Source organism: Bos indicus, chromosome 5 (assembly GCF_029378745.1).
Source record: "Bos indicus isolate NIAB-ARS_2022 breed Sahiwal x Tharparkar chromosome 5, NIAB-ARS_B.indTharparkar_mat_pri_1.0, whole genome shotgun sequence".
Lineage (NCBI taxonomy): Eukaryota > Metazoa > Chordata > Mammalia > Artiodactyla > Bovidae > Bos > Bos indicus.
The window spans coordinates 16,547,178-16,565,951 of NC_091764.1; the positions used below are offsets into that span (position 1 = coordinate 16,547,178).

The 18,774-nt window shown below is 37.4% G+C and overlaps 1 protein-coding gene across 1 annotated transcript in view; it reads right to left on the reverse strand.

Moving 5' to 3' along the window:
* The window catches only part of MGAT4C (MGAT4 family member C), an 879,465-nt gene that overhangs the window by 775,403 nt on the left and 85,288 nt on the right, over nucleotides 1-18,774 (reverse strand). The window lies entirely within an intron of this gene.

The window sequence follows — 18,774 nt, forward strand, 5'->3', positions numbered from 1 at the left end:
ACACAAATAAAATGTGTATAATGAAATGTTTTTATAAGCACCATAATGAGGGATTTTAAAAAATTTTAGCCCATTAATATAATTCTACCTTGTATTGCCTAAATTGATAGCTCTTATTTATTAAACACATATTTTAAACATAGTCAAGAAGAAAATTAAGATTGGCGATAATCCTATTTCCTGGACATATGTGGAGATAGCCACATATTAACAACATGTTAATATGTGGATTTACATGCATCTGTTCTTTTTCCCATGTTTTATTAGAAGAAATCAAAATAAAACTGCACTTACCAAAAATAACATCTATAGATATAAAAATGAATGTTCACTATGAACCCACTTAAGGAATGAATATTGTTTTCTGTATTTTGTCAGATTTTTTCATGTATATACCAACATATTTTAACATTATTCTCTCATGTTCAAACATATTCATACATATGGCTATAAGTATAAAACACATTATTTTATAACTCACCTTTTGCCATAACACTGTATCTTAAATATCTTTCAATATCAGTTAAAACACATACAATTATTTAATGATTATATACTTGTAATGATTTAATTATACTTGTAATATACTTGTAATGATTGTAATTTAATGATTATATACTCTGATGCTGGGAGGGATTGGGGGCAGGAGGAGAAGGGGATGACAGAGGATGAGACGGCTGGATGGCATCACTGACTCGATGGCCATGAGTCTGGGTGAACTCCGGGAGTTGGTGATGAACAGGGAGGCCTGGCGTGCTGTGGTTTATGGGGTCGCAAAGAGTCAGACACAACTGAGCGACTGATCTGATCTGATACTTGTAATGAAAGAGTAAAAATGATTAATTCATATATGGACTTTTTTTTCATATATGGACTTTTGAAAATAGAATATTTCTGCAATTAACAAGAATTGATTATTAAGTTAACTTGTATAGCTAAAACAAGACTAAACTGGTTTTTCAGGAAAACAAGGGAAAAGGCCTTAAGAAGAATTTGTCAGGTGTGATTTGTAATCACAGATGTTATCATCAAGAAAATAATATTGTGTAAGTAAGGAAGTATAGGACTTACTCAGCAGAAGGAAGGTCTAACAGGTTTGATTCTGAATAGAATACAGCTGAAAAATGAGTATTAGGAGATTAATTCTAAAGTAGTAGATTTTCTTAAACTAATGCTGAATGACATTCATTTGAAAAAGAGATTTTTAATCTCCTAATAGGGGCTTCCCTGGTGGCTCAGATCGTAAAGAATCTGCCTGATATGGGGGGAACCTAGGTTCAATTCCTGGGTCGGGAAGATCCCCTGGAAAAGGAAATGACATTCCACTCTAGTATTCTTGCCTAGAAAATTCCATGGACTGAGGAGCCTGGTGGGCTATAGTCGAAGGGGTCTCGACTCTTTGTCGGACATGACTGATCAACTAACACTTTCACTTTCAATCTCATAATAAAGCCTTGAAAACATGTGATACATCACTTCCATCTATTTAACATTCATGAAATCATTACCTAAAATATCAACAGAGATATGCATTAGTTTTTTCCCCATGTTGCTTTTTTTTCCTTTGTAATTTAAAATATTCACTGTATACATACTTCAGTAGCTGGTTGTTTTACTGTTGTTCCTAATAGCACCTTTTGAAATGATATGCTTTTGCTGTTCCACTAAAATTCATAAAAATAAATTACCTCTTGATTTTTTTAGATTAATCATGGAATAGTCTTTGTTAAATCTCAGATGATTGAAAAATAAATCACATGTGCCTCAAATATTCTTTGAAGCACAAGCATTGCAAATTGATATTACAGAGTGGATTTTTCATCTTGACAGCTTATCATAGAAGCCAAGTTTCCCCAGATTTTCTTTCTTTAAAGAACAGGTTAAAACTTGTCAAACATAAAGAATGAAACATAAGACTTGTTTATTGCTGCAAAGCAATCAACCCATGGATCAGATTCTATATGAGATTTATTTCCATTGCAACTGGATAGCTTGAAAATTTGAGCCATTAAAATTAGTGGTAATTTTGCTCTTTTCAAGGACCCAAGATAAAGGAATTTTATTCAAAGAAACAATTGCACTTTGGCATGTTCTAAGTGTGGAAAAACAACTACAACACACACAAGAAGAACCTCATATATAGTCTTTTCAGAGCACAGACACAAAACATATTTTCCAGTGTTATTTGATTAACCATGAATGTTTTTGCAAATAAAAATCTCAGTGTTATACTTGTTTTGTAAATACAGTAGTAAAATAAAATGAATCAACCCAAATATATGCTAAAACGCTTAGTCTAAGGAATAGTATCACCTTGCAAATATATGCTGTGTTGCCAAAACAAAAGTAGGATGAGCATTTATATTTTCCTGTGTATGCATGTGTGCTAAGTTGTTTCAGTCATGTCCAACTCTTTGTGACCCTATGGCTGTAGTATGCAAGGCTCCTCTGCCCATGGGATTCTCCAGGCAAGAATACTGGAGTGGGTTGCCATGCCCTCCTCCAAGGTTCTTCCAAACCCAGGAAATGAACCCAGGTCCCCCACATTGCAGGCAGATTTTTTACTGTCTAATCTAATAGTGACCCAATAAAGAGTCCCTTGGACTGCAAGGAGATCCAACCAGTCCATTATAAAGGAGATCAGCCCTGGGATTTCTTTGGAAGGAATGATGCTAAAGCTGAAACTCTAGTACTTTGGCCACCTCATGCGAAGAGTTGATTCATTGGAAAAGACTCTGATGCTGGGAGGGATTGGGGGCAGGAGGAGAAGGGGATGACAGAGGATGAGATGGTTGGATGGCATCACTGGCTCGATGGACGTGAGTCTGAGTGAACTCCGGGAGTTGGTGATGGACAGGGAGGTCTGGCGTGCTGCGATTCATGGGGTCTCAAAGAGTCGGACACGACCAAGCGACTGAACTGAACTTAACTGAATCTTAACCAGCATGGTAATGCTAATTTTTCAACTTTACCTCCTGCAGTTCTCCTATATAAATTCTCTAGCTTAGAAAACTAGCCCTTTCATCATCACTGGGTCTAAAATTTTCTTTTGAAATCCTCAACACATAAACATTGAATCTTCTTCTGTTTTTGAATAGCCCATTTCTATCTTTTCCTGTGATTGTTTTATTCATCATTATACAAGTAGAACTTTTCTTTTTCTTTTTTTCATTTTCATTGTAAGCATCCATTCATTTTCTCTAGTACAAAACCACCATAACTTTGTGGGAACATGTTGCCGTAACAAAACTAGGATGAGAATTTATATTCTCCTGTGCATGTATGCCAAGTCATTTCAGTTCAGTTCAGCTGCTCAGTCATGTCCGACTCTTTGCGACCCCATAAACCACAGCACACCAGGCCTCTCTGTCCATCACCAACTCCCGGAGTTCACTCAGACTCACGTCCATCGAGTCAGTGATGCCATCCAGCCACCTCATCTTCTGTCGTCCCCTTCTCCTCTTGCCCCCAATCCCTCCTAGCATCAGAGTCTTTTCCAATGTGTCAACTCTCCGCATGAGGTGGCCAAAGTATTGGAGTTTCAGCTTTAGCATCATTCCTTCCAAAGAACAACCAGGGCTGATCTCCTCTAGAATGGACTGATTGGATTTCCTTGCAGTCCAAGGGACTCGCAAGAGTCTTCGCCAATACAACAGTTCAAAAGCACTAATTCTTCGGCACTCAGCTTTCTTCACAGTCCAATTCTCACATCCATACATGACCACAGGAAAAACAATAGCCTTGACTAGACGGACCTTTGTTGGCAAAGTAATGTCTCTGCTTTTCAACATGCTATCTAGGTTGGTCATAACTTTTCTTCCAAGGAGTAAGCATCTTAATGTCATGGCTGCAATCACCATCTGCAGTGATTTTGGAGCCCAAAAAAATAAAGTCTGACACTGTTTCCCCATCTATTTCCCATGAAGTGATGGGACCGGATGCCATGATCTTCATTTTCTGAAAGTTGAGTTTTAAGCCAACTTTGTCATTCTCCTCTTTCACTTTCATCAGGAGGCTTTTTAGTTCCTCTTCACTTTCTGCCATAAGGGTGGTGTCATCTGCATATCTGAGGTTATTGAGATTTCTCCCGGCAATTTTGATTCCAGCTTGTGCTTCTTCCAGCCCAACATTTCTCTTGATATACTCTGCATATAAGTTAAATAAGCAGGGTGACAATATATAGCCTTGACGTACTCCTTTTCCTATTTGGAATCAGTCTGTTGTTCTGTGTCCAGTTCTAACTGTTGCTTCCTGACCTGCATATAGGTTTCTCAAGAGGCAGGTCAGGTGGTCTGGTATTCCCATCTCTTTTAGATTTTTCCACAGTTTATTGTGATCCACACAGTCAAAGGCTTTGGCATAGTCAATAAAGCAGAAATATATGTTTTTCTGGAACTCTCTTGCTTTTTTGATGATCCAGTGGATGTTGGCAATTTGATCTCTGGTTCCTCTGCCTTTTCTTAAAAACCAGCTTGCTGAAGCCTGGCTTGGAGAATTTTAAGCATTACTTTACTAACGTCTGAGATGAATGCAATTGTGCAATAGTTTGAGCATTCTTTGGCATTGCCTTTCTTTAGGATTGGAATGAAGACTGACCTTTTCCAGTCCTGTGGCCACTGCTGAGTTTTCCAAATTTGCTGGCATATTGAGTGCAGCACTTTCACAGCATCATCTTTCAGGATTTGAAATAGCTCAACTGAAATTCCATCACCTCTACTAGCTTTGTTCGTAGTGGTGCTTTCTAAGGCCCACTTGACTTCACATTCCAGGATGTCTGGCTCTAGGTGAGTGATCACATCATTGTGATTATCTTGGTTGTGAAGATCTTTTTTGTACAGGTCTTCTGTGTATTCTTGCCATCTCTTCTTAATATCTTCTGCTTCTGTTAGGTCCATACCATTTCTGTCCTTTATCGAGCCCGTCTTTGCATGAAATATTCCCTTGGTATCTCTAATTTTCTTGAAGAGATCTCTAGTCTTTCCCATTGTGTTGTTTTCTTCCATCTCTTTGCATTGATCGCTGAGGAAGGTTTTCTTATCTCTCCTTGCTATTCTTTGGAACTTTGCATTCAGATGCTTATGTCTTTCCTTTTCTCCTTTTCTCCAAGTCATTTCAGTCATGTCCAACTCTTTGTGACATATGGACGGTAGTCTGCCAGGCTCCTCTGTCCATGGGATTTTCCAGGCAAGAATACTCGACTGGGTTGCCATGCCCTCCTCCAGGGAATCTTTCTTACCCAGGAATGAAATCCATGTTTTCTACATCTCCTGCATTGAAAAGTGGATTGTTTACCCTTACCTGGGAAGTCCATATTCTCCTGTAAAATGTATACAGAGTCAGAGAAAAAGACAAGGACTTCATGCTGTTGCAGAATGTGTATATTCCAGTAAAGGCAAACTTCATTAAAATATTATTTTGCTTTTAGTGTGGGAGTTAGTCTCTGCATGTGCCATGATCAGAAAATATCTTGGGGACAGAGGATTAAATAGCATATCATAAATATAGTAAAAGTGAGACAGATGCTAAGTTAGGGATTATGATTATGATCCTCCTCTTTTTTTTTAAGTACTTTTGTTATACCAGATAATATTTAATAAACTATTGCTATCTAATAAGTTTATCTGGAAAATAAATGCTATTCTTAATCTCCAGATAAGTTCACCTTATTTAGTCCTCCACAGCAATGCTACAAAGTAATTTTTATTCCTTTCTACTCTAGATGAGAGAAGACTGAGGCCTACAGAGAAAGTGGTTTACCTTTGGTCCACTATCTAGTGAGTGTAAGTCAGAAATAAATTGAGATCATCTGTCTCCAGTGACTGTTCTTTTGATTTTTAGATAGATGGCCATGATAACCTGTTTGGTAGAAGTTTTAGAATTACTATAGAATTTTCATGTTTATGATCTCATTTCCCAATTATAACCATTATATTCAATCTAGAGAGTGGTTATTGTTTTATATAACAGAAACACTAAAGTATGTTTTTTTTTAATAGTAATTTTAGGATTAGGTCCAGAGTTTATAAGATCAGTTAAGGCTTCTGTTGAAAACCCTATCACTCAGTCAGGCTTTTTTTGTACTGCCCTGCAAATGTTCACCCTCCTCGAAGAAGACACCCAAATAAATCTCTTGCATGCAAGTGTTTATGTGAGTCTGTTTCTAGGGACCCTGACCTAAAAGAATAGTTTCAATATCAAACCATTTTCTTGAGACCTTTGTTAAGTCTTCTCAGTTAAGTTAACTTAACTGAAGTTAAGTCTTTAGTCCTTTGTTAAGTCTTTCCTGGTGGCTCAGGTGGTAAAGAATCTGCTTGCCATTCAGCAGACCTGGGTTGAATCCCTGGGTTGAGAAGATTCCCTGGAGGAGAGCATGGCAACCCACTCCAGTATTCTTGCCTGGAGAATCCCATGGACAGAGGAGCCTGGGGGTTGCAAAGAGTCGGACATGACTGAGCAGCTAATACACACACGATTTCTGGAGACTCTAGCTTGTGATGCCTTGTTTCTTTGGATATTTTGTTTTTATTATAAATTTATACTTCTTAAAATTTTATTTGTGGTAATTATTTGTGGCTTAGACTGAAAACAGGTTATTCAAAAGAAAATTTACAATTGTTTCTGTCAGGTGACTGGGGGCTATATCAACCTATGATCACTGCAGTACTGCAATAAAGTTTTTCACATCACATAATTCAGGATACAGTCCAATATTAGGATTGTTTTCAACTAGAATGATCATTTTCCCCTGTCATTCAGCACTATTACTAGAATTCAAGATAGAAATAACATCTTGTAACACTATCCAGAAATGTACATTTATATATATTTTACACTTAAATCAAGGGACTGGCCAATTTGGTGGATGCTAGTTTTATATTCTTTTAGCCTTCCTAATTTAAGCAACTCTTAGATTTATCTCTGTGTTCTCTGTGGTCTGTAAATCTATGAAAATTAAGCTCAAATTCACTAAAGTTTGCAATTGCTCTCAAAATGGAAGTTAGCATTCTACTTACCACTTTTCTCTTTTCATTTAGTTCTGCCTTAGAGTATTCCTTACTTTCCACTTAGCTCATCAATGCATCAAAATGTGTTAATATACTCAGCATTTATAATATTAATATTTTCCCCAAGCCAAAGAGATAGGTATATTACCCATTCTGCCATGCTATAGAATTGTAAGTCTCTTCCTCTAATCTTCATAAAATATCTTGACTTTTAACATGTAGTCCTTTTCCCCCCAAAAAAGCAAGCTGAAATAAAGTGAAAACAGAAACCTACATGTAGAGGTGGTAAATTCCTGGGTCAGAACCAATTTTTAATGAAAGCTATCTTACTGATAAAACAAACAAAGAGCTGGAGGAATAAAAAGAGTAAATCCCTCTTTCTCTTTATTAGAATAAAAAGAATACTTGTTTGCTTTGCTACAGAGAAATGTTGAACAATGTACTGGACAGAAGCATTTACACCCTGCTTTAGGCCTAAAGGGAAGTTTTATGACTATCTTTTCTGCTCTTAAATCAATACAAAGTAAAAGGGATATTTACAGAAGGTACTAAATGCTTTGAAGTTCCAGGAATAAAGAATGCATTCACTCTTAAGCTTTTCTGAAATAATGTGAGAAAAAATACAATTTTAGGATTCCCCAGTAACCCACTGAAAATAGGAGTCAGAGGGTTGAGAGATTTCTTTGCTCCTAGAGAAGGAGAAGGCACAAGGCAGCCATAGCAAGTCTCCTGTGGCCCCTGAGTAACAAGATAAAACAACAGGATTTCCTTTGTCACTGATAACAAGACACTTGGCTGAGAAAGAGAAAACAGACAGATGTTGAAGGGATCTGTGGTCATGATGAGAGTAAATTATAACAAAGAGCTGTGCAGGATGTATGTCAAGAAACCAAGTGGGAATAGAGAAACCTCAACAGATGCCAATGTGGTGAGGAGAGGGGACCTGATTGTACATTGCAACAGATGTCAGTGTAGGACAAAGGAAGGCTGAAGCCCAGATGTCTCACCATCTGATATTGTATTATGAAAACTTTTCAGAAATTAAATCTATCCAGAAAGAAAGGATACGACTTTTGGACACGACTGAGCGACTTCATTTTCACTTTTCACTTTCATGCATTGGCAAAGGAAATGGCAACCCATTACAGTGTTCTTGCCTGGAGAATCCCAGGGACCGGGGAGCCTGGTGGGCTGCTGTCTATGGGGTCACACAGAGTCGGACATGACTGAAGCGACTTAGCAGTAGCAGGAAGAAAGGAAGGAGGGGGAAGAGCAACTCTGATTTGACTGAATTAAAACCTGGCCTTGGGAATACCCTGAAGCAATTAAATTCACTTAGACTTGATTCAGTTAACATTTTTTCACTATCAAGCAGAATGGTAACTCACAAGCTAAATCTGGTTATGATAAATTTAATCTAATGGCACATTATATTTTCACTTGAATTTTAGAGCCTGAGGATATGTATCCACTATACATCCTCTTGATCTCCACAAAGATCTATCAGGAAGAAAGTAGTGATCAACTGTGTAAAACACGGCTGCCAACTAACTTAGGATGGAAACATGGTGAATTCAGCAATAAGTTCTTGATCAGTGACCCTGGAAGCAGAATCCTAGAAAGACAAGGGTAGAAAAATCAGCTAGAAGGTAAAAAAATTGAGTTAATATATGTAAAACACACACATGCACACAACTCTTGAAAAACTTATTATGAAGGGAAATAGGAAACAAAAAACAGATTAAAATAGTATCTAAAGGGGCATATGAGGTCAAGGAAAGTCTTGTTTTGTTTTATTTAAGATTATAGATATTAGATCATGTTTGACTGATCAGAGAAAATATATAGGACAAATCAAGAAATTGAATATAACAGGAGACAGCCAGAAGTGTGGCAGGAACAAAGAAATACATGTGGAGGGACTGGATTTAAATTGGAGCAATGCTTTCTTCATTGTAATGGGAACAGGAGGCATTAGGACAGTGTTTAGAAATAGTAGCAAAAATACTAAGTAGTTGCTATCTGGAGTTTTCACTGTGGGAAGATGTGAAGCCATAGGCTTGTGATTAGTGGAGGAAAAAAAGAAGCCAAGATTTAAGTAGAGTGGATAAATGAGATTTCATAGTGGAAACAGACAGAGTCAAACTTTCTAGAGATACACTGTTTCTTGAATGAATTGTGCATGGTTCATTTGAGTTGGGTGAATATGTAACTTTAGTACTTCTGGTATATAGCTTGATGTTTAGCTGTTGGGATACAGGCACAAAGATGGATCTGCCCAAAGCTGCATCTTGACAAGTGTGTATGAAATTAGAGTAAGGGAGACAAGAATATTTTTAAAAGAGTGATAGTAAATATGGTACAACCAGAAAGAGAAGTCAGGCATGGAGGAAGACTGTAAAAGTCGAAGGCAACTGATGAGTAGTGAAACAGCTGGAGATCAATAACTTGGGCACCTTCTCATTAAAGCTGCTTTGAAGTGGTGGTAACTGTTAGGGTGATTAGCTGTTTAAATTATCAACATGTTGAAACAAGTAACCAGAAGGTCCGTAAATGTCCTGTCTCAGAAAGGGAGGACACGTGGAAGAGCACACCACCCAGAGTTAAAATCTGATGAGCAAAAGAGGGGCCAATAGTCTGAGAGTAGCATGGGTGAGTCCTAATTTTAAGGAACCTATTCTGTATAAATTGTATTTAATTTTCAAACAAATGGAAATATCTTTGAACATTAAATAAAAAAAAAATTCATTTTCGGAACGGGTTGCCTGTAAGGAGTCAGTCACTGGAAATGTTCAAATAGAGACTGGTTTATTATTAGTTATATTGTGAAGAGACTTCAACACATAAAAAATTTAGATTATATGATCTCTGAAGTATCTTCCTACTTCAAGATTATTTCTGAATCTGAATGTTTATGCATCCACTATTCATTATTTTCTTTTTCTCTAAAGTTCAATCATGAGCAAACTTGACTATATCCTAAAAATCTTCCTAAAATTCTTCTCCCTAGAATGTTTAGGTGTTAACTTAAACCTAGTTATTTCCCGATGACATTTATCCTTCTACAAAAGAAGTCTGAGACTTAAAGTAGGGTAAGTGCCCTTTATGTATTCATCATCCTATTCCAGACAATCGTATATCCTTCCTCTATAAAACACCTCCCTTTGTTGCTATCATCTAAAAATCACCTAGGTCACCTCTTTTATTTTCATTACTGGTTAGCTCCTGGCTTACTTAACTATCTCCAAAACCACTTCTGTAGTGGTGAATTCAAACTCCAAGACCTAGCCTCTTCATTCTTCTCAGTCATCTTGGTCCCCACTCTAATTCCCAAAATCACTCTACAGTAGCATATATGACTTTGTCTTTACCAACCACAATCACTCTCCTCAAACCTCGATTTCAAACATTAGTTGTTGTTCACTGTCATTATTCAGTCACTAAGTCATACCTGACTCTCTGCCACCCCATAAACTGCAGCACACATCTTCCTTGTCCTTCACTATTTCCCAGAGCTTGCTCCAACTCATATCCACTGAGTCAGTTATGCTATCCAACCATCTCATCCTCTGTCACCCTTTCTCCTTCTGCCCTCAATCTTTCCCAGCATCAGGATCTTTTCCAGTGAGTTAGCTCTTTGAATCAATGTGCCCAAAGTATTGTAGCTTCAGCATCAGTCCTTCCAAGCATCTTTTAATTTTGTGGCTGTAGTCACCATTAAACAAAGCTTACTACAATTTTCTATCATTCCAGTTCAGTCCCTTAAAAAGTCAATATACAACAATAGTATGAAGCCAGAGAGACTTTACCATTTTTATTTATCTCACCCCTCAATCTGCACTTCTCTTACCAAACTTATATTTTACTGTTAATCATTATAAAATCAATCACTTAACTGCAGCATGAACTCCTTTTTTTTAACTATATTTGTTTACTCTTCACTCTTTAGGCTAAACCAGAACCATAGTTAAATCCAATTCTCCATCTTCCGCACACCTGTACCTACCCCACTGGAGCAGCCTGGAGGAAATTCCAAACTACCTAGATGGACATTAATAAGCTCATGAGCACTGACTCAAAACTATATTTCCCTAGTCCATTCACTCTTTTCTGTGCTATAGGACTATGTTATACCACACCCTTTGCCTCAAACTTGTCCTCTTTTTCCATTTTTAGCTTGTGACCATTCTTTCTATGTTACTAAAAAATAACCAGAAAAAAAATAGAAAAATGTCATTCACCACCTGCCCCTTCACATCTATTTCTTGCATCATTGCTTGAATATTCCAACTTCTCTTCTGTTATTAGGATGGACTGCACTCCAAGTAAACACACTTTTCTCACTATGTGCTCAATTCCATCCTTCTTTCTTTCTTAAGGACTTTGCTCTAGCAATTTTCCCTTTTCTCCTCCCTTGATCTTTCAGTCTATTTAAAATGAGAAGCTAGCATGATCCCAGAAAAACTTAAGTTAGATTTGTACTCCACTCTGCCTAAAAGGCTTTAACTGATAATTGTTTTACCTCTCGATTTAATGATGAAATCTTTGATTTTACCTGTAAAACCACATATTATGTAATTCCTGGCTCCCTCACAGACCTCATCTACCACAGTTCTTCTCTTTATTCTTCCTCATTCCTCCTCATTTTCAAATGTGCCAACTGCTCACCCACCATCAGGTATCTGCCCTTACTACTGTCTTTGCCTGGGATGCTCTTCCCACACATATTTGCATTTCCTTCAGATCCTTATTTTAAAAATTCCCATTTTCAGTGAGACATTCTGGCTTACTAATTTAGAAATTTCACCCCATCTTTTACACTTAATATCACTCTACCCTGCCCTTTTCTTTTTTTACCACTTATCTCATTTTAGTATAAGGCATAGTGTACACCTTCTCTCCTAATGTCTTAGTTTGTGTACATAAGTATATCTGCACAGTGCATCTCCTAGAGAATTCTGTCTTTATAATGAAATGCCAATGAATGTTTTATGAACATTTATATATTTAGTTTCTTAGTTTTTAGAAGATATCAGAAAAACCACAATGTCTTGATGGTCTTCCATAAAGAAATTTTCTCTTGAAAAGAAATGTCAATCCTATTTTATTCTTAATTACATGAAGTCAAAACAAGTAACTTTAACACATACACTTCATATCTGTTCTTTGGATCCACATAGTTTTTAAGCCAATATTATTGCCTCTGAAAATATTAATATAAATGATTTTAAAAACTGTTCCATAATATAACATTTGATTTTATTTTAGGTTGTTCTAAGTTATCATACATAAAAATATTATGGGTTGCATGATCTTCTTTTGTCTTTTATGGGTATGAAACATATTCCTTTTTACAATAAAACATTGAATGAAATAATTTTCTCCCCTTTTAACATAACAGTCACTAAATAAAACAAATATTGAATAAGTTAAAAAGAACAACAACAATAAACTTTCCCTCAATGAGTTTCTCAAGGATTTAACTGTCAAATTTCTCTTCTTGTTCTAAATGATGTCTTAGAAATACCAAGTTAAAAATTGGGAAACCAATGTGCTTTATTTGATGCAATTTAAAATATCTAAAGAGTAAATAATGTTTGAAGACTGTGTTATATAATTGGCAAAATAAAACTTACTTTTAACTTAGAATACAAAAGGACGACCCAGGAACAGTGCCTGAATCAAGGCAGAGAAATTATCCTTGAAGATGTCAGATATTTTACACTCACGAAAGTGGCTTTGCTATACACAATGATTGGAGAAGGAAATGGTAACCTACTCCAGTATCCCTGCCTGGAGAATCCCCATGGACAGAGGAGACTGTCAGGCTGCAGTCCAGGGGGTTGCAAAGTCGGACATGACTGAGCGACTAAGCAGCAGCAGCATACACAATGATTCATTTGATTTTATTCCTACACAACTGCATGAGGTTCTCACTTCATCTAAGGACTCTTGCAATTCTGCTGCTGCTGCTGCTAAGTCGCTTCAGTCGTGTCCGACTGTGTGCGACCCCATTGACAGCAGCCCACCAGGCTCCCCTGTCCCTGGGGTTCTCCAGGCAAGAACACTGGAGTGGGTTGCCATTTCCTTCTCCAATGCATGAAAGTGAAAAGTGAAAGTGAAGCCGCTCAGTTGTGCTGACTCTTAGCGACCCCATGGACTGCAGCCTACCAGGCTCCTCCGTCCATGGGATTTTCCAGGCAAGAGTACTGGAGTGGGTTGCCATTGCCTTCTTTGCTTGCAATTCTGAGATTCTTCTTTTCAATAAAAAGCCCCATAAGATTACTAATTAGGGAACCATATATAAACATCAGCATTGATTTATTCTTTTATAGTTTTTCAAGTATATATTTAAAAGTAACTCAACATAATACCTTTCAAATTTTTTTCCTATGTTTAATTGAACAAAATGTTCTCCTCATCTTTGAATATTTATCTTTACTAAGGTTTATCCTTTTATTTATTTTGGCAATTAATGAGTGCAGTTACTATACTCTTCTCTTTATTCATTTGATGTACTTATCCTGAATTTATTCTTAATTGTGCTGTGTTCTTGGGTCTTCTTGTAGGCTTAAGTTTATTTATTAAGCATTCACACATGATTTATCTCAAACTTTACACTCCCTTCTAAAATTTTCAGAAGCCTAAAAAAGCATAATACTGATTAGCTAAAACTGAGAACACAAATCTTATTGGAAGATTATATTATTTGTCAATAAATTCTTCCTTTCCTTCAAGTGACTGGCAAGATTTATTTATAGTGTACTTTATAAGAAACAAACAACAAAACAAAATGAAATGAAACAAACAAACAAAAACAGAAACTTCAATTAAATAAAGTCAGGAGACCAGAAGGGTGAGTTCTCACAATCTGCCATGATAGCAGAGCCCAACAGGGAGAAGACTCTTCTTTCCTAGCAAGGGGTCAGCCAAAGAGAAGCCCTGGACTGTGTTTGCCTTAGCCCTCCCAACTTCCTTTTTCACTTTCTCAAACTGTTCTTCCCTGGTCATGATACAGACTAACATATCACTTTCCATAGTTACAGACTGTGAAATGCAACTCTCGGCTAATGCCAAGGAAACTCACCTTTTCTGGAGAAATATCTGCTGTCTATTTATTTTAGGTTAAAAACTTCCATAAATAGTATCAGACATAGCCACGTGACTTGATTTAACCAATGGAAAAGTGACAGACTGTCATTACTGAGTTGGCACCTTAACAGAGTAACACTATGTATTTCTGCTTCCACTTCTTCCCCTGAAAATGCTTCCCCCGAAAAACCCTTTGTTGCTTCAGCCAGAATATCAGAATGAAAACACATGGACCAAAAGCTTGTGGTCCAGTTTAGCATAGCATATCCCAGTTGAGACAGCTGACCTGTAGGCAACTGAGGTTTAAAGAAATAATTGTTTTAAGTCATTGAGGTTTGGGTGCAGATGTTTGTTATGCAGGATTATCACAGCAGAAAAAGGACTAATATTCCTTAGCAGAGAAAGTGAACACTTATTCAGAGACTTTTATACAATTGCTAAAAAAATACAGAAAGATAGTAACCACTCTAGAACATTATTAATAAAAATAGCATTGAATCTTTCAACTTCATAAATAGTGTGCATAGATGATGAGTTATTTTCAAAGTCAAGGTATAACATTTTACCTATAAATATTTAATCACCTAAGGGAAAAGCTCAATTGTACAGAAAAAAAAAATATATATATATACACATAAATACATACATATATACGTACAAGGCGATGGCACCCCACTCCAGTACTCTTGCCTGGAAAATCCCATGGATGGAGGAGGCTGCTAGGCTACCCTCCATGGGGCCGCTAAGAGTCGGACACGACTGAGCGACTTCACTTTCACTTTTCACTTTCATGCATTGGAGAAGGAAATGGCAACCCACTCCAGTGTTCTTGCCTGGAGAATCCCAGGGACAGAGGAGCCTGGTGGGCTTCCGTCTAGGGGGTTGCACAGAGTTGGACACGACTGACGAGACGTAGCAGCATACATACATATGTGTGTGTTTCATTCAGGTGTCTTTTTCAGATCACTCTTTGGTTCCCATTCACATACCATTGGTACTATAGATTCAATGCACAGAGTAATAGAGAAATAGTCATATTTTTTTTAAATTTTAGTATTAGGAGAATGTAAGAAAATGTATTACTCGGTTATATACTGCCTAAAATGTATCACATATTTCAGTGATTTAATAATGTATGGTGTGTATACATTCTATGTTTTGAAGGGTTAATATGTCTCAGGGGAAGATGAGGTTTCCCTTGAAGAGATTATATTGCACATTTGATGTAAATGACAGGTTTAGCACAAAATAAGATGTTTCACATAAGGTTTCTGGCTTTGAAATTTCTGGGTCTCAAGTTCCTGCTTTTCTAATTAGCTCTATAGAATGAAAATAAAGGGTCACAAAGATGAAGCACAAAGAAAATAACCAAGACGTCACCTTAATTTTATGCGTTGTTAAATGAAGCTAAGATTCTTCCGAGTTCATAAAGTTCATTAGATCTCCAAATCAAATATTCATCCCGATGGAAAGTTTACATGGCTCAAAATAGCCTGGAGTTAAAACTCCCCTGTGGGTCCTCCCCATCATTCTATGCAAAACAAAGAACTCTCTCATGGGAAGAAAAAAATGGACATTAAGGTTAATTACACCCAGCTCCCATCCGGTCCCAGCCTCTGGCCGATCTCCAGAATTCTTTGCCCCAGCCATTTAAGAGATAACTACTCCAAACAACCTTGGAGAACAGGCCTCCTTATGACAGATTTCCACATATATGCCTATATATACTTTTCTTGGGTTAGTGCTGCTGCTGCTAAGTCACTTCAGTCGTGTCCGACTCTGTGCAGCAGCTCACTAATCTAACTGCTGCCCCTTCTCGCCTCATTAAAGGTGATCTGTTCCTGTAAAGTGCCAGTCTCGTTTTTTTTCCAAACCTCGCCTTCTCTAACTACCTTACCCTACACATCCCAAATACTTCTTTTCACTTCCATTTCTATAGAAATACTAGTCAGACATCTGACTTCTGCGATACTTGTCAGACATGTAAAGTTAACAAGTCTAAACAGCTCTACCATCTCCAGGTAAGTGTGGTCCTTTTATTTTTTACTCTATTAAGTAGCTGTTAAATATTAAGTAGGATGAACATTGGTATCAGCAAGGATTACAACAGAAAACAATGTCAGTTTCAAATGTAGTAGTTTAGGAGACTTCAATACAAGATCAGTTAATAAACATGACAGATTCAAAAAGTAAGCACCATATTGAAGCACCCAGAGCTAAGCAGAAGCAGGGAGTCCTCAACATTAGTTGACCCAGAGAGGCAGGAGGAGAGACAACTTATGAAACAGAATGGCCTGAAGTGGGTCTGTAGCAGCTACAAAGGAGTATTGATCAACAGAAACTGTGGACTTCTGTAGAGGAACTCAGAAAAGGGCAATCCGTGACCAGGTAGAGAGACAACCACGTACCAAGTATCTCTACTTCACTCTCCTGACACACCCTTTCCCATTACGGCTTCTATTAACCAGATTCCACAGGAGGCTAGGGTTAAAGAAAAGGTCATTGACGAAGTTAGTAAAAGTTGGTCTTCTGGTGCCAGAGTTGGGTGGTGAGTTTGAAAATTAGATATGGAGAGGTAAAGTATCCCTAACATATCCATCCAGGGTTTCAAGACAGAAGCAACAGAATCCTTTTAGATCTCTCGCTCTCCTTCACCCAGTCTAGACTCAAAAGACATTTTGTTATATTTAAAACTCAAAAGGAACTCTGCCTCTCCATGGGGTGGTACAATGGATTGAAGTAACCTCTGGTTGTGAATTACCCGCCAGCTGCCTAATTTCTTAAAATTAGGTAAAAAATCAGAAGCGATTTAGACATCTCATCTTGTATTTTTAACTATTTTGATGTAGCTTTATTATGAAACAGGATTTTCTGAGCATAACAAAGCCAGTTGTTAATCTGTAAATGTGGATGACTGTGTATCTTTGTAGGAAATCTCTGAGATTCTATATGGGAAAACTTGCATCTTTAAGAACAAAGTAATTAAGTCAAGGCTGCACATCTGAGGCTTCTCCATCAAAAAATGAACAATTTCATGAGAGTGAGATGAATCCTTCAATTAAAATAAAAAAGACAGGAAACAATCAGCTATAAATACATATAAGATTTGGGCTGAAATGACTCACAGAAGAACCGTGAAGCAAGTGCATTTTGTATGCACTAGCCTTCATTTCCCTTAAGAATTCCTGGGCAATGAAGAGAATGTACCTGTAGGTAATTACTGAGCTGGAGAAATAGTAAGGCTGTTCACCCAACCTTCTCTTCCCTAGAGGGTAGTTAGAGCTACACCCTATGGGGCAGAGAGGAAAGGGTGTACCACCTGTGTTACACCTGTATAAAATAAAAATATTTTTAACAGGCTCTTCACCACCTACTGAAGCCATTCCATCTTTTAAAATGGTCCAGACTTACTAAATTGTACAAAGAAAACCATATATATATATATTCATATTCAAATGGTCATGCAAATGAAGCAGTTTACATCGGGAGAATGAAGAAATTTCCTATTTCTGTGGAACCAAAGTATTTCCAAGAACTAAAGAGATATTTGACAGAAATGAAGTTCCAACGTCAGAAAATATTCACATACTTCTACGCATGCAATTTATGTTTTACATTTGGGACTTTGATATTGGAGTCCAAGCTTCACAATATAACAGATACAAGTTCTTACAGTATAAATAAGTAAATATGTAAAGGAAATATGAACAACAAATTTATACATTATCCTTGAAAATAGATGAATTCCTGAGATATCTGCCCTTAAGACCAAATTGTGAAAAGCAAATGTTTCTCTAGTGCTTAACCAGTGCCTACAACACATATTTTTGGAATGATACTGAATGGATGGACGGATGCTTGGATTCATGGATGAATTACTAAATGGATTAATACATTTGGCTCCATAAAGTGTCTTCTTTTTCATAAAAATGCCAAAATATAAATGGAGAGCCACTGTCTCTGGTAATGTTTCAGAATCAAGAAATACTCTGATAGGTTATCCCTATGTGAATCAATGAAGATTTTTCAGTGGCAGAAACAGAAATCTAATGTCAGAAAGTTAAACTAGACAAAGATTTGAGATATCTTTATTTATTTATTTGCTTTAATGAGGCAGAATTGCAGAGCTGTCTGCTCCTGGAGAAGAGAAAGCAACTGTTCTCTGGAGTGGCTTTTGCTCTATGACTCTCTCTCTCTGAGTCACTTCAGTCGTATCCAACTCTTTGTGACCCTATGGACTGTAGCCCACCAGGCTTCTCTGTCCATGGGAATTCTCCAAGCAAGAATACTGGAGTGGGTTGTCGTGCCCTCCTCCAGGGGATCTTCCAGAGCCAGGGATCAAACCCAGGTCTCTTATACCTACCTGCATTGGCAGGCGGGTTCTTTACCACTAGCGCCCCCTGGGAAGTCTTAAGACTCTCTAGGGACTGTTATTAGGGTTACTTCTAGTTCACTTCTCCCTTTTCATGTACTCTGCTCAAGGGAAGCTAATGTCTCCACTTTCCAGTGGAAAGAGTCAAGGCAGTAAAATTCTGTCTGTGCTGACCACATTTTTCTTGCTCTCTTAGACTTGCCCATTCCAAGGTACAGCTTGTACTTCACAGCATTAGTGTTTAACTGTGGGCCCTCTAAATCACTTTCCACAAGGCAAACAGAGGGAATTTTGAAGCAGAAATCT